Here is a 25944-nt window from a genome sequence, read left to right as displayed (position 1 = left end):
GACGCTAACTTCTGCTCTTGTCTCATGATTACAACATTCAATGACTTTGGAGAGGTCGAAAAAAAACTAAAGACATGTTCTCGCTCCTCGATGGATTTACATCGATAACAGTCTAAAAATGGTTTTCATCGTCAATAGTGAATTCTTTATCCTATACTCGAATAGCTCCAAGTCCAAAATGTGATAGCTGTCTAGAAAGTTTTCCAATCTTTCTTATAAGCCCTTTTTTAAACCTTTTTGCTAAATATATGAGGGATTGAAATTGGTTAATAATTGTTTGTTTAACGTGGGTCCACTGTTTCAAAGATAGAACCACTATAGCTATTATACTTCTAACAGGGATGTTTTCTGTCTCAAGCGAGGGATTTATCAGTTTTTTTACGAGATGCTACCGAGTACTTACAGCACGCAGCCACGTCGTCGTGATGATCGGTCATTTTTAACTGAGCCACTTCAATGCTACGGATAGAAGTGTAGATTAATCTAAAAAAACATTGTTTTGACTATTTCAATGTTTTACATATTTTACAGTTATTTACATTCAATGATAATTTCTAAAACGGATATAAAATTATCATTTTGCGTTTTAAAATATACTAGATAACTGACCATGTTGCAATGAGAGGATTGTTTCTGCAATAAAACCTCAACCTAACATATATATCCTGCTTATCTTGGTATTTTATTTAAGACTTACTTTCTTTTTGTACAGTTTTCATGTTTTAAATAATAATATTAGTCGATATTAAAAGCCGTATTACTTAATTAAATGTTCCATTCAACCTTTTTTTCATGTATTGATTCATGTAATACCCAAGTTGCTGAGAATGAAACACACGCACAAACAAATCCGGTTTGTATTGAACAGCTTGTTCTTGCACAAGATTTTATACGATTTTAGGCGGCCATGGATTACACGTCATAGTTATATAAGTAATGATATATTTTCAAATATTTTAGCAGTAGTTACACTGAATAGGTAGTTATGATTTATTTTCCAAGATGATCCTTTAAATGACTAAAGACATATTACTTGTTTTCAAAAAGCACCTTTATCTATAGTGATTTTTGAGCAGTGTTAGCAAATTTCGAATACAAGTAAGCAGACTATTTTGATTAACTCGGATATAGATTAAACGTGTGCCCTCAATCTTAAAATGCTTATTATTATTTCTTTCAATTGTTATACAGGCGTTCTTGCTATTTGGTTGTCCTCAAAGTACTCAGTCAAAAACTTTTTCTTTTTTTTATACTTTTCTTAGCTTGGAGATTGTGGTGGTAATTTTTAGAAAAGTTCTATAATGACCCGTTTGATAATTACGACGGAAACGGTATATCACACTCTTATTGTATGGAACCGAAATAATAAGTAACATATTCTCCTTCAAATACTTTTCCTAGGTACACGAAAGAAAATAGTTTGGATATAGTTCACTGATACCTTGTAGTTCAATAATCCAGATCACTCACCATCTCCATACATTAAATTCGGATCTGCTCAACGTCGCGAAAACCGATCTTGAGCAGGAATAACCATCCTAAATGTAATTTTTGTAGTTATCCCACTCGTAAGATTTGATTATTTTTGTTTTCCTGTAGAATAAATTATATACATGGAACAAAAACATTTTCCGTGCCTAACTATTCGTGTTATTTCACGTAACATACCTTTCTGGTACTGACAGGACATCCCCTCACTAAGTACTGCCCCATCGTGTTTAAGGCTCATAGTAGCACCCCAAACTCCGTAAGGAGATTGATTCCAGTTGCAAGACTATTTCAGGCATCTCTCTCAATAATGTCCTGATGATAAAACCAACACTTCAAAATAAGATCTACGATACTATCAACAAGACACGCCTCTAAAATGTGTTTGCTATCATGTGATATAAAATAAATATTTATCGTTTTTAAGGTGCACCTAAATGATCAACGCCTTCAGCTCATATTTTCATGCTCGGATCTCTCTCAATCCCTCTCTGTCTACTAGCTAACTACAGTGACCTGTTGTATGAACATTTCTCCCTATCACATCTATGAGGCCCAAGATGAAGATGCACGCTTACCTTGTGTAGCTGAGATCCTCACACATCAAATTTGTGTGAATGACCTGACATCACAGGTGTTAACAGTTTCTAAGAAGCAGTAGGGTTTCATGACTAACTTTTCAAAATTCTGAAGAAAGGACTCTTCCCCAAACTTCCATAGGACTTCTTAAAAATCACTGTGAGACTCCTGTCTTATGAAAGCAGTCGGATGATCCCCACGTCTCTATCAGGCCTATATTTTTTCTCTCAAAGTGATTCGTTCACTTACAACATACTTCTCCTTTGATTCTCCTAATAAACGTACAGCCTTATATCTAAGATCCGAGAAATGAGAGGCCATTTTCGACTTAATGGGGAAGTTTTCGACAGTGATTTGATACTGTTTACTTAAAACGCTTTGACATAAAAATTGTACACAAATCTGTCTGTTTTACCTCTTAGGAGCTCGTCTTGAAAGTGCTTTAAACCTACCACTGTCTATTCGAGGGAATCCGCAAAAAAATCGCGTTAATTTATATACGCGTATTATATAACTGTAAACTTAATTCCAATGCTTATTCTTTAAAGTCAATGTAGAGGATCATCTTAAAAGTGAACTTAATACAGACTGGTTTTCAAACTTCCTTCTTAAAACTGGAAATGGGAGTGAGAGTTAGAGAAATGGTAAAGTGCATATTCCAAACAGTATATGTACAGTTGCCATGGATCTAAACAGTGCATAACTTGCATATAATCACTAGTGCACGAAGAAAAAAATTATCCCTACACAAAAATAAATTAGGGAAATCATTAATTATGCCTACCTCCTACTGAGATATTCAAAACTCAAAAATTCAATCAATGGACTCTATTGTGAATCTGAATGACGCAGTTAACTACCCTGTAGAGTTTTCTCATATGTGTAAGTGGAGACAATAAAGGATTCCACCTCACTAACTTCAGTTCAAGAATGTCCTACAATTATTATTCAGCGTTATTTAATTCCTTCGAATCTTTGCAATGGCACGCGATTACAAGGTTAAAGCTTTACGCAGAACGTTTTAAACTCAACAATCTACACAGATTGTGAAACGAGAAAAACAGTGTTTTTATCTTGAATCACCACTTGATTTCACCAAACCAAAACTTTTAGTTTAAATTGCTGCAGTTTGTTATTATGGCAAGATTCGCCATGACAAGGAAAAAACTCCATGTCAGTCTTCAAAAGTGGCAGGAGTAGATTTAAGGATTGGTTGATCCGTCCATGAAACACGGCTCCTTGATAATACGGGAAGTTGGTGTTCCATTAAAATTGGAGCACGGATGGGAGCGTTATAAACAAAATCATTTCTTAAATAACATGCCTTCTCATATTTGTATCATACAATAATTAATTATATCGGAACAGTCTGCACTCGGAACAGTATTGTCGCTCATGCAATTTATTGACAATCAATGCACTATAATATATAGTAAATGGTGCATTTATAATACATTGATAATCTTTAAATCCTTCATAGCCTTTTCATATTCCCTTATTTTATAATATATTTCAGAAGTGGCAGCCACCAAATAAGCTATTTGGTGAAAATTAAAGAGCTCATCAGTATTTATCCTACGGCTCGTTAATATAAATAAAGCATTCGACCTAGGCAGTCAAAAAATAATATTGGTTTTGAAAAACTTCTATCTGGTTGATGAGATAATTAAGGAAGAATGTAGAAAAAGATATAATTAGCAGCGAATCCATAAATTCCGAAATTGTTAGATTTGTTTTGCTCCAAACGCAAGTCAAGTATATCATGTTTCTGTCGTTAGGGATGCTGCTAGAATGTTGCTTATTGAGATTGTGCGTTAAATCCAGTCGTGCTGCATGATTTCCAAAATTTTTAATTACAATGAGCCCAGTACCTTTGCAAGATAACTCTTTTAGGGAGAGTTATCTTAGCTTAGGAACTGCCATGGGAGGTTGCTGCATTTTCAAAAACAAGGGGCTTTTCTGAGTATGCTCCTAAACTGAGAAATGACGTCCTCTTGTATTTAACAACATATTTAGAGTGTTTTTTAGATTCAAGGTAAATATGGTAATGTCATATTACAGTGCTACAATGCATTTTTATTTAAGTATTTAAATTTGCATTACATATTAAATTAATAACTATAATTTTTTAGTAATGAATGGCTTGAGTTATTACTAAAAACAGTAAAAGTAGTGTTATCTCTTGGAAAAGTATTTCATGTTTATGTATTAGGAAATGAATCATAGTTCTATTTTTTTGAACATTTTATCCTCAAGTTCAACATTGGCAAATAGTAGATACTGTTAAGTACTTAATTTGACAGGCTCTAAATATAAACTACAACTAAAGTCTTTTCTTGTTAGAATACAGCAGTTGAGAGAAGAATTCGTTTTCTCTAAGAAAGAAGAAAGAGTTATTGATTTTAGATTTGTGCATAGTTAATATTTAGACTGATGTTACTGTGTAACAAAATTAAAGGCCTTGAACTAGATATATCTAATTTATTGTAAATATTGGCAATTTTTATTGAAAAACCCATGTCAAAATATGTTACAAAAATATGTAACCATGAGGTAAATGTGTTTCCAATACACTAAGAATAGAGCATTAAAACAATAGATTAAAACAATAGACTGCGTTCAGTTATTTAAACTTTATATTAATGGTTTGACACATTTGTGTGACACTTTTAATTAAGACGGTTGCCACGTTACTGCAAAAACACTATTTAAATATTGATGAAAAAATGGCCGATCCATACTTCAAGTAGGCACGAGGGTAGGAATTGTACAGAAGTGAAAAAAACGTAGACAATGAAGATAATCACAATTACACCCATTTATGTCAACCTAAAGAAGATAGTAACTTTGCTTCTTAAATTTAAATCCAATACAAACGAATAACAGAGTGTATCCAGTTTATAACTCATGTGGACAAGAGCACAAAAAGGGGTTTGCAAAGAAGTGCGATAGATACAGGAGGTTTCCTTGACTAAAGCATGTGATGCAACTGGCAGAGCGAGAAACTAATAATTCTAATTAATTCATCATTTTAGATACTTTTCTGCTTTATATTATCCGAATAGTTAACTTATTGCATAAATATTTTTAAAAACAACATACAAAATTTAAAATATTGTACTCATCGATAAAATACAATCATGATAATTTTGTCACAGTCATAATAATCATTAATTTTAATTTAAACGCACACTGAATAAAAATGTCAGAGTATTCTGGGTAAAATAAATTGTTTCAGCATGTCTGTTCTCTCAAAACGATCTCTATTCTTTTACCAAGCATTTTTGGGTTTTCCACTAAAATGCAGTTCAGAATCAGATATTGACAAAAAGCTCACATTTTCTCGACCCGTGTTCTGGTGGGGATCGACACTGACTTTCATACAAATAGGATTTATGTGTAGTAGCATTTACGCGTACTTATCAGCAGGTATAAATATGAGTACCATGCAAGTATCCATAACCATACTTATAATCTCTGTAATGTTTACGGAGGTGGTAATATTCCTAAGCTCTGCCAAGGAACACCCAAATTTCATTGATGTTTACAACACTCTGGAGAGATTTGACGACAGCCTACAACTGGTGCCACCTAAAAGTTGGGTGACGATAACATTTATTTCTGTAGTTGTTTTAAACAGTTACTCCAATTCTACTGGATTTCAGTGGCATATTACTTTTATTACTTTGGGAAAAAAAATCCAGAAATGATCTTGAATAGAATCGTTACACTGGTATCCTTTAGTATTTCACACTGCAGACAAAGTTGTTTTTTGGTCCAATTCCAAGAAACCATGTATTGTATTGCCCAAGAGATTCAGACTCATTAACGCCAAGATCAGACAAGAAGTAATCATCCACATTTATAGACAGTCGATGAGACACCATGGCCCACTATTTATCAATCATAGAGAAGACACTAGATCTGTAGCTAGGATCAAGTCCTTCATGACCTCCTACCAAATGCTTTGTGATGCTGCATTCAAAACCAATACTTTCTATTCTGATATATTAACAAGTTTAATCTTCTGTAAGTTTGTCTTTGTCACCGTAACCCTCTTCATTTTCTTTTTGGTTTTTGTGTCGGAAACATTTAGTAAGCATGGTTTTAACAGAAACCTGGACACTGTGTCACATCTGTTACCTGCTGCTGATCGTCTCCTCGAGTTCTGACGTCACTCAAGCAGCGGACGAGACAGCACCAATAATCTGCAAGCTGATTAACAGACACCTAGATCCGGTACTGAAAAGACGACTGGAATCGTTCTTGCTGCAGCTCAATACTCAAAATGTGGCGTTTTATAGAAGAGGATTTTTCCAGATTAACAGGAAAATGCTGACTTCATTGGCTGCAACACCCAATCAAAGTTAGATATTATATCTTAATTTAAATTAAACCTTATTCAAATTCGATTATATTTAAACCTATTTAGGTATTCTTACAACCGAAAAATCCAAGAAGAAAATCGATCCTCTATATATATATTGGTTGTTATAACGCGCGCACACACACACACACACACACACACACACACACACACACACACACACACACACACACACACACACACACACACACACACACCACACACACACACACACACACACACACACACAACACACACACACACACACACACACACACACACACACACACACACACACACACACACATATATATATATATATATGTGTGTGTGTGCGTTATAACAACCAATCATTAAACATGAGTTTAAAAACTAAATCTGCTAAAATACCTAAATTCCAATTGCGCAACATAACAACTACAACATATTTTCTGTCATAACATAGGGATTATGATCTAATTAATTGTTAATATCAACGGTATTATGTCTAGTCTAGTCCGTATGTACACAAACTTTAAGCTGTCTGCGTGCACTAGATAGCAATACTTTAAATACCCATAATATTAATAGGAGTACTTTAAATAGCCATATTTTACATAGTCATTTATACCTCGATACGTGACTGGCGACGTCTTGTGATATATAACAAATTGTTGCGCACCTTGTCTTGTGGTCGTTATAAGTTAACTAATTTAAATTTGCGGTTTCATTATCGAGTAGATCATTGTTTGTATCAAAAAATGCACTGTCCAACTATATTAAGTCAGCCTTTCACACTATGTAAATAAATTTTATAAAATATTTTACACTCACTGAAGTCAAATTGTAACATTTTGGTAAATAATATGACCACCTGTCCAGTACTTCATTCTGATCAACATAGTTCTACTGTATAATGTTCTATAAATTCTCATTACTATCCGATAAATGTTTATAGATGTATTTGAAGCAATTAGAATGAATGTAAAGAACATTTGCTACTAACGAAGTGTTAAGTCTAAACGAAGACTTTTTAAGATCATCACTGAAATAGTACTATAAATAGTCTACTATTTCAAATAAAAATTATAAAAATAAAGCTAGTCTTATCAATTACGGTTATTGTATGTTTTTAACATTATTACGTCAACTAAGCAAAATACCTACTTGTTTTATTATTACTACTAATTGTATATTATTCTGTACTAAAGTAAACTATATGATGTTAGCAAAAGAGTAATGCCAGTTAATATTCATTATTGAAATAATAGTTTCTGTACTTAATGTACTGACTAGAATAAATTGTACAAGTTTTTATGTTGTGTCATATTATACTATGTCTATACGATTGTATATTAATAAATGTAATGTTTATCTTTAATTTAATGATAAATTGGTCTCTTATAAATACAATTATTACACAATAAAGTGTTCTTTCATTATGAATATACTACACAAACAGGTAGTGAAATTAAATATTTTCATGGTAAAATAATATTACTCGTAAGACTTTTTGTGGAAAATAATTTTCTATTATAAACAAGCTAATTTTTACAATGTTTTTAAAGCATCAGCAGCTTTTTACATAGTTGTAATAGCCTCTGGAGATTTATCTTTCCTTATACATTATTTAGGACAAACATTGTCCAACACAAAATGTTGAGATGGTTTACAGTTTAAATATCTCGATTTATTAAAAGTTCTGCTAAAATTCTATAATAAAGTGCATTAGACGAAGAGAATTTGTCTGTATGACACAAGAACTCGTCGCGTCAATCCGCCTAAAATGTATAATTACGTTTCCTTATGATCTAACATGAACATTCACTCTACACAGTTCACCATAACAATTCAGAGCGAATTAAATTTCAGTACGAGATAATTTAAATACGAATATTGATATTGAGACACAGAAGTCCATTATTTATACCAAAAGTATGTTCATAAAAACTTAAGCTAAAATCAGACATGTCTAAATAATTAATACGAATGTTTTAGTACTCTTGCCGAAGACGAGATTCTTATGTGGGTTATTCAAACTAAGCGCTCACCTAGCGCAGTAGATGTAGTGCAATCCTCGGAAGCGGAGTTGTTGCACTGGTCTTGGATCGAATTACAGAGCGACAGTTATGTTTTTACTCGCGATAAGTAGAATATTACAAGACTTACTATCACAATAATAAAAAAAATTATATACATTTTTCCTCTTTTTCTGTCAAGTTCTTTTTCGCATACAAGTGATCATATTTTCTTATAGACTCTGATAACGTGGGTTTCTGTAGTATAGCTTGATTTTATTATTACCCAATGAATGAACTGAACAATTAACAAAATATCAAAGTCAAACCGTGTTTATTGCTTGCTAAGTATAAATACAGAGAGTCCTACACCCTGAAGTGTACGGATATCACACGGAGGTGCCTGGCCAAAATGTGTGGAGCACCGGATATAATTAATGGTTCAAAAACAAATATTTTGAGCCACGAAATGTTCATGAAGGAAATCATCCAGTGGCCAATCGTATATTATCTTTGTGTTCAACACGGTCACTATTCCATTGGTAAATAGCTTATTTCTTTCAGAAGGACTTACCACATATAATTTTATTCTCTGCTCAAACAGCTTACACAGAACAGGCAGGATGGATTATCAGACTGTATTTCCCCGGCATTTTAGTATCGCCCTTTTAAGAATGGGAACTGTTCTTGCTACTAAAAAATCTCGTATCTTAGAAGGTAATGTATTACACTGCACAGACGAATAGCTATATAATTTATTAAAATGTTCAGGATATATTCATGCTATTTATTTCAGGGCTTTGAGAGTTTCCGTATCATCCCGAGAAGATTCCGAATTATATCTATTCATTATGACGGAGTGAGAAAAACCCAGGCTTCATTGTTGAACTAGAGTAATCTGAAAAGGAATCAAGGGGTCCTTTAGTAAAGCTTTCATGCAAGGGTCTTATACCACATTAAATAAATGAAATAGAAGTATATCTCTAATCTATGTCTAATAAAAATTAATCAAGTTTCTAAGCTCTAAGTTATAATTTTATAATAATAAACGTTTTCCTCAGCATATGTACTACATTTAAAAATGTCAATGAATGTTTGACCAAGTATCCTTGGCTTATTGAGTGTAGAAATGTACCAGGTATCTTAATTTTTTTCAACAAATTTATTACTTGACATGCTTTAGGCCAACCCCTTTATTTTCCCGGGAAAATTCATGTTAAAACACTAACTTCGCTTTCCTAAGATAGAATTACATTTTACTTCAGGATCCCGTTTCTTTTCAGAAGGTTTTCCAGTCAACATTGGACTAGCCATTTCATCAATAAATCTAAAATTAAAAACATATTCTTTATACCAAGGAGATAAATATTTGTTAAGACACTAATCCCTATCTGGATGACAATATTACAGCTTTCGCAGGATCCCACACTTCCCTCTAGTGTACCCAGCTGCTTCCAGTAATATCCACACTATCAGTACACGAGTGTCCTATAGTTAGCGTAGTCGAGGTTACCAAGAGATCAACGGAGCAGTAAATCCATCATGCACCATTTATTCCTGTATCACTATTGAAGCTTATGTTAAATTCACCAAATAGAAAGATTTTATTGCTTAAATACTAAATAGTGTAAACCTCTATGGAGCAGTCATAAAAAATTTTCACTGTCGCCAATTTCAGGAGTGATGAAGTGAGGTAACATATATTTTGCTCTATAATATCAACAGCACATATTTCCAGGTCCAGTTCAACGAAATGAGTCTCTAAAATAAATGTCTTTTAGGATCAGATCACTTTAAGCATATATAGCAATTCCATATTTCTTATGAATATGCCGCACAAAGTACTGAGCTAAAAAAGAGATGGTGCAGACTGATGTAGAACTAAAGAGTTTTTAGTAAGCCATTGATCACATAGCTAAAGAAAATCAAGAGAATTCTTTTTCTTACTATAACTCATAGTTTTATGTGTTTTCTAAGACAATGACCGATCAAGAAAGCAAATATTATATTAATATTGGGCTGATTTTTTCTGTAATATCAGTCACTGAAAGACGGTTTATTAGAGCAATTACTTTTAATCAGACTTTTATTTTACATTGAAGCAATTATAAGAGAAATAATGTTGATTGCATAATCCATAAGCAGCGCTGAAATCTGAAGTCATTACAAGTTTAAGAAATTCCCAAATAATAAATAATATTTAAAAAAACTAAACAAAAACACGCTTTTATAGCTAACCAAACTAAAATATGATATATTAAATGCTTATTAAGTGCTTGATATATTAAATATTACAATCATTCTATCGGTATTTATCTTTGAGACTTATGAAATGTAGTAAAATGCACCCCACGCTTTTTCTCTGAATTAATTTATTCTGTTAATAACTTAAATTTTATTATAATTTTATTTTGAGGAGATTGACTATGCATGATTGTTTTGCCTTCTACTACCGTAATATAAACTCTTTGTAATGAAAAATTATTTTCTATTATTTAGTTTGGTTAGCTATAAAATCGTGTGTTTTAATTTTATAAACTATTATTTATTTTTCATTTTTTAGTTCGATGTATCAATTAGTTTCTTGTGGAAATGTGGTATTTCTTACGAATCATTCCGCAAACATTTCATTTAAAGCTTCACTATTGCATGGGATATTTCCTGTTAACTTAGAGCAATCAAGTTCTTTAATCCGAATACCATCTAAAGATCTTACACAACTAAGTGCTACATAGGCTTGTCCAGCAGCAAACAATCGCGAGCCTAGATCAAGGATGTCGGGTCGGACAGGTTTTAGCCTGCTTGGTGCGTTTCTTTAATCGGTGTCCCATTAAAGGTTGTCCTATTAATAGGTACCAACGGGTAAATAGCAACATGCATCGCCTCAATATGACTCCTTGAGCTTGCCCTTAAGATGTCGGCTCTGATCCCTGGAGACTCGGAGTTTCGCAGTTCTCTTTAGATTAATTATTGTCGTAAAAATCGAAGGCTGGCATTTGGATGCCAGAAACAGTGGCTGTTTGAAACACCTTTGACGGGCTTGAGGGTTAGGTATGTGAAGCATTTAATAAACGTATTGTTGGCTAGTATATATCGTTTATCATTCTTACTGAGCTGTATTAAAGCTATTACTTATTTGAGATATATTATTATAAAATGTTACAACCATAACTAAGTTGAATGTTTCGTATCGTAAATCATTTTAGATTTTTATCATACAATTGCTATATTCTGATATATATATATATATATATATATATATATATATATATATATATACATATAAAATACATATAAAACTAATGTTTATTGTAGTTCAGACTAGAATATACCCATATTTTGGTACATTTATTATTTAGTTTATTAGCTATACATCATCGGTAATGTGTAAAATAACTAAACTGTAATTGTTCAACTTTATTTTATAGTAAATAAAATTGAAAATGAAAGAAAAATTTGGAATATTGTTGAAATTTAATTAGTTAACAAAAACTAAAGCCTTTGCCTGTTAAAAATACAAAGTATGTTTCTGTAAAGCAACAACTCAAATTAGTATTATGTAATTTATACAAACCAAAGAACATGCATAGATCGTGTACTTAGGGATCTGGCTGTTAAGGAAACCACTGGAAATGGCCGATTTGGATGACTACTATAATATTACTATATTAAGAGAGTCAAGCACATCCGAGAATACGAGACGAATGGAGACTTGAACGCTGGGTTTTTTTAGCTAGCTCTATATTTTTAACTCCACTACAGAGGATCTATAAAAGAATTTATTAATCCTAGCGGTCCTTATAAGGATAATTGAAAACTATGACCAAATTATTGCATTGTCATCGGTCCTTGATACGTATGCAAGGTTTCAAATTAATCAGACATCTGGAAATTGGTGAAAATTATGCTCAAAGATTCCGTTACATACATAGATACAACCGAAGCTTATAAAAGCGTGTTAAAAAGAATGTGTTCGAATATACGAATGCTGACACACGTACATTTTTAATCAGAAGTTCTTACTTTGAATGATATTTTACTGAATTTATAGAAAAACTCCTGACATTTTATACAATATTATTGAACACATAATTTTTCTATTCTAAATTCTGGTTGACAAAATGGAAATTTATCTTTATGTAATGTTTTACGTTATGATGAATACGAATATTTTTAAATTCGTCTTATTAGTATTGAGGACATTATTAATTAACCAGTCATGTATATTCTATACATAATTAGATACTAATTTAAATTATTGTGCTCTTAAAATTAATCTAATTATATATTGAAACATATGATCTGGTTTTAAGTAATTTAAAGTTTTCTATGTATCACCAATGAGTTAATTCGTTATTAAAATTAAAATAAGTACTTAGAAATTAAAATATTTCAACAGAATATTTTGATCCAATAAATTATAGAAATAAAGTAAATGGAAGGCAATAAATAATGAATTATCGCCCCGAGGATAACGGAGCCATCATAAACGATACACAGCCAGTCAATACCAGAAATTTGATGAATTGCACAATATTCCACCTAACTCAGGTGATATTTCATTGAGTATGTATTGCAGTGAAATTAAATCAATACAATATATATATGTATATATATATATATGTATATATATATATATATATGTGTATATATATATATATATATATATATATATATATATGTGTATATATATATATATATATATATATATATATACAGAAAGGAAAAGAAAGACACAAAAATTTCAAGATGGCAAATAACGGTTGAAACTTAATTTAATTGTTAATAAATGAAATATACCATTTTGGTCAGTCCCACTCTCCTGGGATGAATGACACCTGTTTTTACACCAGGGTCTCTTTAACACTCTTGAAATATTAAATAATGTATCCGTGTATAAATTCACCTTATAATAGAACACAAATACGATTGACGAAGCTAACTCTAGAACACAACTGTTAATAGAACAAATTTTTACTTATTTCCAAATAAAAACAAGCAGTAGTGTAGTGGTTTCTCTTTACGGATTTAACTTTACAATCTTTCATCAGTGTGATATTAAAACTTTTAAACGTAAGTGAAGTTTTACGTACATTAAACTTAGATGTGTATAGATTTTTATGCAACTTGCACGGCGCTGAAGATATATATATATATAGAGAGAGAGAGAGAGAGAGAGAGAGAGAGAATTTACTCCTCTTATTTATTAAAGAAAGCGATTTGTTGTTCAGCCCACTCTACATTACGAGCTTTTAAGTTTCATCGTCGGGCTTTAAAGAAAAACATGCATGAACTAAACAACAATTCCCTCTTACGTAAGACATTCAAACAGTTTTGTCTAATGTTTCATATACAAATCAAATTATAGTATAAAATATGTTTAGCTAACAGGTTTACAACAATAAGAACAACAATTGAATTTTACCCCCTTTTATTATAAACACTTTTTATTATAAACATCAAAGAAAGTTGCTGTTTGATGTTGATATAGAAATATAGCAGAAATTAAATAACTAGTATCAGAAACTAATTAATAGATAAATAAGATTTATGCAAATAAGTCCAGTTATATTATTAAAACATACCTTAGAATGAAACACTGTAATATTACGCTCATAAAATTTGTAAACAATCAAACTTTACTCTTTTACAAACCCTAAAAATTTAATGAAAGTAGCTTCACCCTTCATTCAATAATTATTTGCCTAAACCAATTTGAACATTAATGGTTTTAGTCTACACACATCCATAAGCCATAGTGCTCATGTCCATTTTCAAATCCACGTACTATAAGTTATTTATCTATAGAGAATTCACAGTGTAAAGAGTTAAATGATCTGCAATTCAAGACATAGATGAATAATGTTTATAACTGTGAAAGTAGTCTTAGTTACAGATTTAATATGTGTTTAATTGTTACATTTATGTCGTTTCCTTGAAACATCAGCCTTTTGTACTATTGGTAATGAGTTGTAACATTATATATATATACCATACTTTAAATTGTAAAATTAAATCCAAGAGTGATTAAATTAGTAAAAGTTTACAGGCTTGGGTACTACTTGCAATGAGATGTTTAAACTACACACTAAACCGTACTATAAATAGAACAGGCCTCAAACTAGCTGAAGACTGTCCTGTAGATCGACTTGTCTTATAATAACTTCAATATGATATATTAAATAGAAGAAAAATCATATCATATTTGATCCATTACCATCTATTAACAAATACCAAACCCCTCCAAAGTTAAATGGGGACGAGAGAGAACAGTACAGAACATTTCGTGAATCGTGTCTAGGAACGTAGAACTGTAATTTTGACACCAGCTTATACAGCAGACCAACACAGCCACCCGCCGCCTTTTACCTAGGGAGTCGAGATTAAATATTTACAATTATATTTTACCTGTAACCTTTGAAAGAAAGGGGTAAAATGTAGACATTTTCGTAATTGTTTTGAATTTTAATTTGCAACGTTTTCATGCTACATTAATTTAACCACCACGCTAGTGAAAAGGTTTAATAGAAACTACATACATCAAATACTATTATACCCCGTTCATTATTGCTCCACTTCAACTGTTTAGATGTTTTTTGCCCTGGTAAGAAAACAATAACATTATTCAACTACAAGAGCTTATGTCAGATCACTGGCAAGTTTATTACCAAGGGGATCGCGAGTCCCTGGGCTGTACAGGATTCTAGAGTAATACAAATTAAATCCTGTTCCTTCACCATTTGTGTGCAATAACGGAGTAAATCCTATTCCGCCCAACAGTAACTAAATAAATAAATTTAGTTATACGGTTAAGAGCCTATTCTTAATTAGAATTGTCCGTTTGATTGTAGTAAAACTAACTGGTGAACAAAGCTAGATGAATTACAAGCAAGAGAAACCTCGGTTCCATAATATCTTCATGCATAAATAGACTCTTAAATTTCTCATATTTAGCTAGTTAACAATAAAACTAAAACGATACATCGTTACACTATTATTGGCTAATCTCTCACTAGAATTCGTCAAATATAGTGTATGTATAAATCAATAAATAACTATTGGAGAATATTGAAGATAAAAAGAACAAAAATAACTTTATATTCCCAATAATAGCTGCATTGTAAGTTAATTATTTATTTTGAGTCATCAATGAACATTTTTTATCCGAGTAATCTGACATGAGTTTGCACTACATTACTCTTAAACAGAGAGCTTGTACTCTTATCTCTAAGTTTAAATTTTATTATTCTTTCTCTATAACATTGTAAACTATTAAATACTGTAACAACACATCATGAACAGAGACTAACAAAATAAATATTCACAAAGGATACATATCGTCACAAACGTTGTACAGGAACTGCGATAGATATTAGAGATATGCTCCATTTATTATTTCTGTAAGTTTGCCATGTATTATAGTTTAATCTGAGATGTTAATAGATAGACCTCTGGTTTGTGGCATTATTTTTTCTTCAACAAGGGTCTTGAAATACATGTCATTCGAAGATTGTTTTATTTTAATCATTTTAATTATTATCTTCTTTGTAATATTGTATTTTTTAAACTGGTAATTTTATAGTTTATTAATCTGTATATAGAACAGTTCATACAGAGTGTTACTTTTCCCAACCCATTTAAATATTGAAACAGTTTTATATATGTCATTTTCAAGTGTGTCCATGTCCTGTTATTTAATGGCGGTAATGGATGTTCCATTATCCTTAGAAAAAGGCAACATGTGTACCAATACTATCATACCATGATTGTCCACTTCATCCTGCGGTGGTGTGACATATGATAGTGCTCTTCACGTGACTTTACGTGCTCGTTATTTGTGATCATGCCTTGCATCCTTTACCACTGCACAAAAATATTTCTCCTGTTCAACACTGGGTTCCTTTTCTCCTGTCTGGACTCTAAGCAGATTTTGACTCATTTTCTATTTCTTATTTTTATTTTATTTTTATATCTTTTGCAACGGACTGATTATTTGTTCACTTAATGAAGAGGGTTTTATTGGGTTTTTGAGGATGAATTAAACTCCAAAATCGTTGTTTTAAAAACTTTTACATAAACGATGTTAAATATTCGATTTCGTAATATCACCTCAAACATTCCTTTGTCAATAACAAACTTTAAACACCATACACTCAGTAATTAATATTTAAGAATTAAAATTTAACACGCAAAATTTATTGTGATTACACTTAACATTTTCACTCTTTCGAATACAATCTGTAATCTTTAGAAATAATGTTCATGAATTGTTTTAGTACAATCTTCGATTGTAATATAGTTGCAAACGTATTTAAAACACTCTGCTGATAGCATCTACATACTGAATGTTTCGGCATTTCAATGAGGGATCCATAACCGTATGAAAAGCGCTGAAACAATCACTGGGAGTATGTAATCTGTTAAAACCAAGTAAAAGAACACACGAAAAAAGTGTATTATTATTTTTATCTTGAATAATGTTATCTATTACCGCTGAAAAATCTATTTCTTAGTACTTCGAGGTTGAAAACTTAGGGTTATAGTTAAAACTAAGTACTGATAGTGGCTCAGGCAATATAATACACCTGATATATGTCACCCAGTACAATCAATAGTATTTAATACTGCACTGTCTTTACTACGTACTTAAAACTATAATATGATACGTGTTTATAGAATTTGTTGTCTATACTTTAGGCGTTATGTATCGACCCAGCCCATACTCTCCCGCGTGTAAAGAATAACTCTGTGTTTTAAAAGGAAATAAAGAATGAACAATCATTTTATGGCCATGCAGGCCTATTTTTTTGTAAACAATGAGCTTTCAGGCGGCACATTTGGTTTTGATCATAGCGAGTGCTGCCTTTGTCTTTGTCGACTATCCCAGTTTTCGTTTTCACTGGAACAAGTGAGATTGTCTAAAATGTATTCTGACAAAATTTATTGTAAAACTTACATAACAAGTAGTGTTTGTTATATACTTTATTCCTCTAAACGTAAAATTTTTTCATGTTATAACATAAGTACGAGCGTTGGTCAAAGTATTGAGTTATTTTAAATGATAATTTGGTATTATGATTATTTATTGACATATTTATTAAAAACTATATTTCCATTATGCTAGTATTAATTGTGGGCAGAGGATGAAAAATAAAATATTATATTTCGTTACATTTTCTACAGGAACCGTTACGTTTCCATGGTCTTCTATTTTTATTATGTGTGCTGTTTATACTTTAGAAGGCTTTTAGAAACAGTATAAAACAAATGCAATAAATCACACTTACGCTGTGAAACGTATAGATAGCTAAATTTTTTCTTCTTTATAGGAGAAATCAAAGTTATTTAGTTCTGTCGTATGATTAGTATAATTAATACTCATTAATAAATATCAATAACGTTATTTATGACTATTAAAAAAATTTAACCCTTAAAGCATACAAAGAAATAAAAAAGAATATATTATAACCAAAATTAGAACGTGCCTGCATATTAATTGTTTAGATACATCAGAAATAATACTTTCATGATAAATATAAAAAAAAACCAAAGATTCTTGAATATAATAAATGAACTTGCATATATATTGATATTTTTAATATGCTGGAATATATGTTCTACTCTCTTGTTCACTTGTAAATACCAATAAATACTTTGAATAAATATAAAATTAACTTAAAATAATAGCAATTACGTATGGGGTAAGTTAATTTGAGGGTTTACAGTATTCATATTAGGGATATTTAAAAAACAGATTTATTTAATGCTGCAAATTTGTCAAATAATTACATATGGGTCCCAAATACATTCGGTTCTTACGGATTAATGCATTATTTAATAATTAACCCATTCAAATTACATTCCTTATAACATGGAAGTGAAGTGAACACACAGCTAGACACTTGGCGAAGGGTGACAGTGACAGAGTGGACTGCTTTCTTAGGACCATCGCAAACAAACCAAGGTGGATAAAGATGAAATAAAATATAAATTGTAATCCAAGCTACTTGTTCACTATAAGAACCCGACGGAAAAAAAATTAGAAAAACAATAACTTAATTGAAGAAACAAACCTACACACGAAGGTGCTGCTTCTTGTGGTTCCAAAAAATGACAAGACCAAATCTTTAAATGTAATTTGATTAATTTAAATATTACATGTTATGTTTGAAAATGCTAAAACTAAACTAAAACAATTTACTTTAATTAAAAATGTGTCTGAATCACGGACACACACACACACACAAACATATATATATATATATATATATATATATATATATAATGTTTTAAATTGCGTTAGTGGGAGAAATCACAACCGATCGCCGATCGATATATACTCACAAATATTATCCAATAAAACATTTAATTTGTTGTATTAGGTAGTGCAGATTGAAACTCGCCAATTATAGTATTTGCCTTCAAGATAACCACGATTTTAATCAGCGATTTATTGTTATTTCAGACAATGGAATTTATTGAATAAATTTGACCAAGTACATTTGCTAGGTTACTGAGATTTTTACGTTTTTAATAATCGGAAAACCGTCAAGTTCAAAACATTGATGCAACGTGCAACTATATTAGATAGAGGACATAAATAAAATAACCATACAAATTTTACTGATTGTGAGTACTCATTGTTATGATTTTATGTCCACATCGGCAGCTAAATCTTATCTATCAAATACTATTTACATCGGTTGGCATGAGCATTCTAGAATCGAACCAGGCACATTGTCCCATACATATGGTTTATTTCACGTAAACAATTATAAGTCAAAGTGTCAGAATAGGACTCCGTTACTCACAAGAGATTAGATTAAAACATTAGAGAATTTTGCTCATTTATGCAGAAATTGAGTTCGTGGACCAATTCAAACCCGAATTTTATATCAATAAAATTATATAGTCCTAATTGACAACTAACAAACTTACAGGGCACCATCTCAAGCCAGGACAAAATTATGACTAATTCAAATTAAGGAACAGTTACCTTTTAAGAACACATGTAATGCATAACTATTTATATATTTACAGAATGTACCAGTAACTAGTAATAGGATACATAATGTACATTTATTAAACCGCAAATATAAAGGGTGCGACAAAAAGCGTTTCACAAACTTCTGTAGCTGACAGTACCCATCTGTTTACACAAAAAGTTACATGTGAATATATGTCGACAAATGTGTCTTTTAACCGCCATCCGACATTTTGTATCTTCCACAAAAAAAATCTCTTCAAGAGGTACAAATATACAGATACCAATCTTATCATATAGTTTTTAAAAAAGCATAAAAACTTAAACTAAAGTTGCACCTGGATTACACAAGACTGTTCATTGTGGCGTCAAGAACTAGAAATTCTCCATCAGCACTGTTGAGGTAAGAAATGGTAATTATGTCTCTGTTCCACGATATAATTCATGCAACTAACACCATGTGGCTTATGATGAAGCAACTTTAAATTAATTTAGAAATAAACAATTAGCTTCATTAGAGTCAGTAATAATTATTTTGATACATCCCTGAACCTCTACTCATCGTGTTTAACTAGTTACATTAAAAATAATCACAGTTACACGAATAAATATTCTGTATTTGTTTTTTTATTACCACAAATACTATTTCCGGATAATATTTTTAAATTACATTATCATGCTCAGTATTTTTAAACCTAATCTCAACCAGAATTGTTCATGAAAAAATTAATGAAAGACCATAAATTTGAAAATAATATAACATTTCCATTGTTTTGAAAATTATAGAAAATCTTTTTACGATTAACTCATTGTCTCCTTTACTGCACAAATTTAACAAAATATCAATTTTTTCATTAACATTATATATTTTACAACTGCAAGTACTTTAAAATAAAAATAAAACCAACATTATTAATTGTTTTACAATTTTCAATCATAGTATTTGGAATACCACAGAGATTTGTTAGGATTTTATTCATGCGAATTGTTACAACGATACTATATTTGTATTTGTAATCAATACAGTAAAATGAAGCAACATTAGTAAATTAAATTATTTAGGTCAATAAGATAATTTATCGCTAGAGCTAATCAATAGATGTAAAATAAAAATATGAATACCAATTAATGGAAAATTGTAATTTTATGATGTACGTTTCCTTTAAATAAAACTTTTTAAGTGCAATAAACCAGTGTGTTAACAAGTATTTGTGACTATGACGCATCATTATAGGATTTAGAAGAAGTAAATTAATTAATATGGAAATGAAGATTTTATCCAATTTGAATCAATATAAAGGTTTAATTATTTGTTGTTTAAAAGATTTAAAATATATAAATAACAATTTTAAGGTAAAAATATAAAGTGAAGTATATTATCCTTTCATTATAGTTTTAATTGTGATTTGTATAGATTAATTATGATTTGATTAAAAGGAACAAAATGTAGTCTAAATGAAATCCAGTAAATATATATAAGTACGTGTACTTTGTTATAAAGTGGTCTAACAGGCACTCTTTAGGTTAGTACAGAAATTAATTTTGAAGACAAATATACATCACAAATTAGCGCCTTTAAATGACGTTTGTTTTTTTTTTAATATGAGTAACTGTCTAGTAATTGCAGTTTATAATGTGGAGGCGCTTTAAAAACTTGTATCGTTTATATTCTAAATATAAATTGTATGAGCTTAAATTTCGAAATATAAACCATTTTTGAATCATAATCACACATAACTACATTCCTATCAAACTCTTGATTGACGCAAATAAAAATTTAGCACATTTTCAATAAAAAACATTTTGTTGAGCATGCAATCTCGGGTTTATTATTGTTAGGTACATGCACTGGTGAAATTAGTACAATCTAGGAATGATGGTCAGATATACTATTATCTATTTCAGTTATCTGCTCGTTCTGGTCAAAGTTTATAATAACATTATCAATACCCTTTACCCGAATTCGGCCATGTAACTCCCCTAATGGCCACTCTAAGAATATACCCATTAGTTAAATGTGAAATATCGATGCAGTTTCTTATAATAATGGAGCTAGAAAAGAAGCCCCCACAAATTACTAATCTTCAAGTTTCCCTTAAAAAAATCTTCAAAGCGATTTAAAATCTTTAAATATTATATAACACTCACCTCTTGGGGACCTATATACAGTCAAGATAATTAACTGTAGTGAAGAAATTTAAACAGTCAGAGACTCAAAATCAAGCTCTACATAAGGTCGAGACAGTAACTTGCATTGAATGACGCCACAAACAAAGTCCTACTTTACAAGTGCATACTCACTAACCCTATTGACCTGTGATATACAACACATAGCATCTGTTCTGTAACCCTGAACACAGAGACCTGGTTGGTTTGATGGGTTGAGACAATACTCAGTCAAACAAGCAATACCAACCTTTTTACTAAACAAATTTCGATTTGTCCAATTCTATTAGCAATTGAATCTTGTCTACAATTTCTTGGCCCTTGGCTACCAGTTTATCTTTTCTTTTTAGAAACATTTCGTCTATTTCAATAGAAGTATTTCTTTTGCTATTTTTAATGATTAATTTGGATAGCATGGGTGAGAGCGTCATGCCAAATCCAGTACTGAAATCTTACTGAAATTGAAATCACTCTGAAATGCAATGGTTTAGAATGAGTGTGCATGTTACGATATTAAGTCACGTAGTTAAACATTTTGGGTATACGACCCGATGTGACTTTGTATCTTGCAGACGAGCCCCTCTCGGCACGTGGCCTAAAAATATAGTAGTGGAAATGTTTACAAATCTCGATAGTTAAATTGTAAAGATTAATTCAATATTTGTCGTAAATAATTTCCTAGAAAACATAAATGTGGAGAGACCATGAAAATATTTTGATACTATCATATCATTGCAAAAATTAGGTCGTTAATAACAGAAGGGAATTTTCCACAAAAGCGCCTTGCGAATAAACATTATATCATCCTACATGTATATAATTTCGGTATATTATAGTATAGCGTCAAATGAAATACCACTTTATTGGGCAATATTAATATTTATTGACGAAAAAGTAACATTAAACTAAACATACATTAATATTAATAATATACTAAAGTATAGACAAAGTATAATATGACACTGATGTAAAATCTTAAAAAATTTATTCTAGTCAGCACATTCTTTACATAAACAATTATTTCAATAAGGACTATTAAAATAATTTTGCACTTTTATATATATACGATGGTTTACTGTAGTTGAAAAGAATGAATTTTGGTTATGAGAACCGTTAGATAATATTTTAGAGGCTCGATTAAGAAGGACCACTTCACACTAGGCAGTGAAGACGCCGAACACACTGATTTTAACAAGAGTTCACTAGGTTACACATAATGAGTTTATGAACAGTGCATATTCAAATAAAGTGTAGAAAATAAACAGTTACCTTTGTTTTCATGAGAGGTACATAACCGTAGTCTGCTGTTGTTGAGGGCCAGGTTGTGATCAGTAAGTGTGGAAATAGGCTGCTGTCTTGTAGGCAGGCGTGAAGACGGAAGATGTCCTTCACGGATTCACTCACGCACAATACGACCGCAAACGAATAGTTATTAACACTGTGGCCAGTCCTGTAGAGCACGGTAGACGCGGGTGTCCGGGAGCAGAGACGTTCTGGTAGAGATTGCCAATCCAGAGCACTGACTTTAATGTTAATGTAAATGTACAACAAATAGAAAATAAACTAATATTTTAAGTGAGACAGTAACACATGGGGGAGAGAGTAAGTATGGTCAGCAGTGGCTAGAGAGTACATAAGTGCCCCAGGCGGGACCGAGAGTATGACGAGCAAGCGTGCCGTCGCTTGCAAGGTAGGCAATTGATAAGTCAACCGTTGTGATTGGTTGGTGAGTGTACAGTAAACAGCTGATTCGTGAAACAATGGTTCATTGGTCTGTCACTGTACGTGAATATTTTAATCCAGTAAGGAATGGTATTGTAGGCACTAGGCCGCAGAAAGAGATATAGAATTAATGTAGTATATAAAGTTTAGTAAATAAAGGCAAATATAGAGTATAAGTTGCACAAAAAATATATACATAATTATTGTTCAATAAAAAGTAGCCTTTTCATATTAGGAAATAAAAAACAAGTTATTTAATGCAATAATACTTAACATACCGGCCGCCTTGAATCACCTTGGGATTCAATGAGAGAAAGAGCAACAAAGGCTCAAATTACAAAGGTTATAGGCGGTGGTAGAGAGACAGTTAATTAATTGTAGAAGTGAGGTAAGAGAAACACCTTCACTGCTGGACGAGTGAGAGTTTCCACTTGAGGTCTTGAGATGTACCACTCGAACTGTACCATATTGTCCTGGAGTGACATCAGTGACCCATGCAAGGAGCCAAGAGAGAGCGGGAGTATCCTGATGCACCAGGACGAGGTCTCCAGGTTGGAGGTTGCGGGAAGGAGTGCTCCACTTGAGGCGCTGCTGAAGAGTCTGGAGATATTCTCGCTGCCAACGCTTCCAGATACGTTGGTGCAGCGCTTGAACCAGCTGCCAGTGAGAAAGGCGGTTCGTGGGCATGTCCAGTAAGTTCTCTTCAGGCACGGAAACCAGAGGAGAGCCAATCAAGAAGTGTCCAGGCGTCAGTGGGAGAAGGGCGTTGGGATCACTGGAGAGAGCGGTGAGCGGGCGGGAGTTGAGCATCGCTTCAACCTGACTTGTGAGCGTCATGAATTGAGACAAAGTTAGTATGTGGAGTCCCATGACACGTTTTAAATGGTGTTTTGCACTCTTGATGGCACTTTCCCCCAATTCCACCTTGATGGGGAGCAGCAGGAGGGTTGAAGTGGAATCGAATTGAACTGTCAGCAGCAAAGTCTTGGACTTTGCGCTGGTCAGCCGTGAGGATTTTGTGTAGGGCATTTTTAGCACCTACGAAGTTTGTGCCACAGTCACTATAAAGGTCTGTGCGTAGGCCACGACGAGAAACGAAGCGAGTGAGAGCACCAAGGAAAGATTCGGTGGACAGGTCCGTCACCACCTCAATGTGAACGGCCTTCGTAACCATACAAACAAAAATACAAATATAGGCCTTAATAATGCGGACAGAGCGTAAATTATGGACCTTGAGCGAAAAAGGGGCCACCATAGTCCATGCCGGTGGAGAGAAAAGCTCGGGCTGGAGTAATGCGAGCTTTGGGGAGGTCGCCCATGAGAGGGGCGTTATTTTGAGGCCGATTCTTAAAACATGTGAGGCATCTAAAAATGCGAGATCTCACCACGCTGCGTGCAGAGAGGATCCAGACTTGCTGGGAGAGCAGAGAGAGAGTAAGCTGCGCGCCAGCGTGGAGATGTTTGACATGGACATGGTCAATGAGGAGGTCCACGACAGAGTGCTTCTTGGGCAGGATGCACGGGTGAGACATGTTCGGCGGGAGGTCAGCGTGGCGCAGTCTGCCGCCGACGCGGAGAAGTCCATCCGGACCCTGGAATGGGGCGAGGCGTTGAAGTCTGGTAGAACACGTCTTTCGGTCCCGCAGTAGAGCCAGATCTTCAGTGAAAGCTTCCTCTTGCACGGTCTTGAAAATTCGCGGCTGGGCGGAGTCCCGTTCTGTCTTGGAGAGAGGTCCGAAGTGGCGGTTTGGTGAACGACAGTTGTGGATAAAACGCAAGACGTAGGCCATCACGTGCAACAATTTCCTCCAGGAAGAGTACTGGATGAGGAGGTCCCAAGTAGGCGGTGCTGTGGCCAAGGCAATGAGAGGTGTGGAATGCTTCAGCTCCCCTAGCTCCTCCAGAGAGACCGAGTCCAGGCTGGAATCAGTATCTGGCAAGGCCGAGGAGGGGAGACGCAACCAGTCGGGTCCATGCCACCAAAGGGGATGATCTACCAATTGAGAGGGAAGGATCCCACGGGAGGCGCAGTCAGCAGGATTGGAAGCACTGGGTATGTAGCGCCAGCAATCCACAGCCACAAGCTCTTGAGTTTGCGCCACACGATTAGCCACATAGGTTTTGAGGCGATAAGAAGGTGTATTGATCCACGCGAGGGTCACAGTAGAGTCGCACCAGCAAAAAATAGAACCAAACTTGCGGGTGGGAGCTAATTGAGTAACACAATATTTCACAAGTTGGGCCAGGAGATGAGCTGCGCATAGCTCCAGTCGGGGCAGCGTCACTCTTTTGAGAGGAGCGACGCGAGTTTTAGCCATAACTTGGCTTACGTGCACCGTGTCATTGGAGGTAGAGCGGATGTAGACTACAGCAGCATAGCCTAGTTCTGAGGCGTCAGAGAAACCGTGCAAGTCCCAGTGAGTAGCAGCAGAGTAGGGGATAGCACGAGGAATTGTAATAGTAGTAACGTGCTTAATTTCAAATAAAAAGGCGTGCCATTTTTGGTATATTTCTGGAGGGAACGGATCATCCCAATCTATGCCAGAAATCCATACGAGTTGCATGATATTTTTTGCGAGCATTATACAAGGCGCCAAAAAACCACAGGGGTCATAGACTTGAGAAATGAGACTTAACACTTT

Source organism: Homalodisca vitripennis, chromosome X (assembly GCF_021130785.1).
Source record: "Homalodisca vitripennis isolate AUS2020 chromosome X, UT_GWSS_2.1, whole genome shotgun sequence".
NCBI lineage: Eukaryota > Metazoa > Arthropoda > Insecta > Hemiptera > Cicadellidae > Homalodisca > Homalodisca vitripennis.
The sequence above is the reverse complement of the archived record's forward strand: the minus strand, read 5'-3'. Positions refer to the sequence as shown.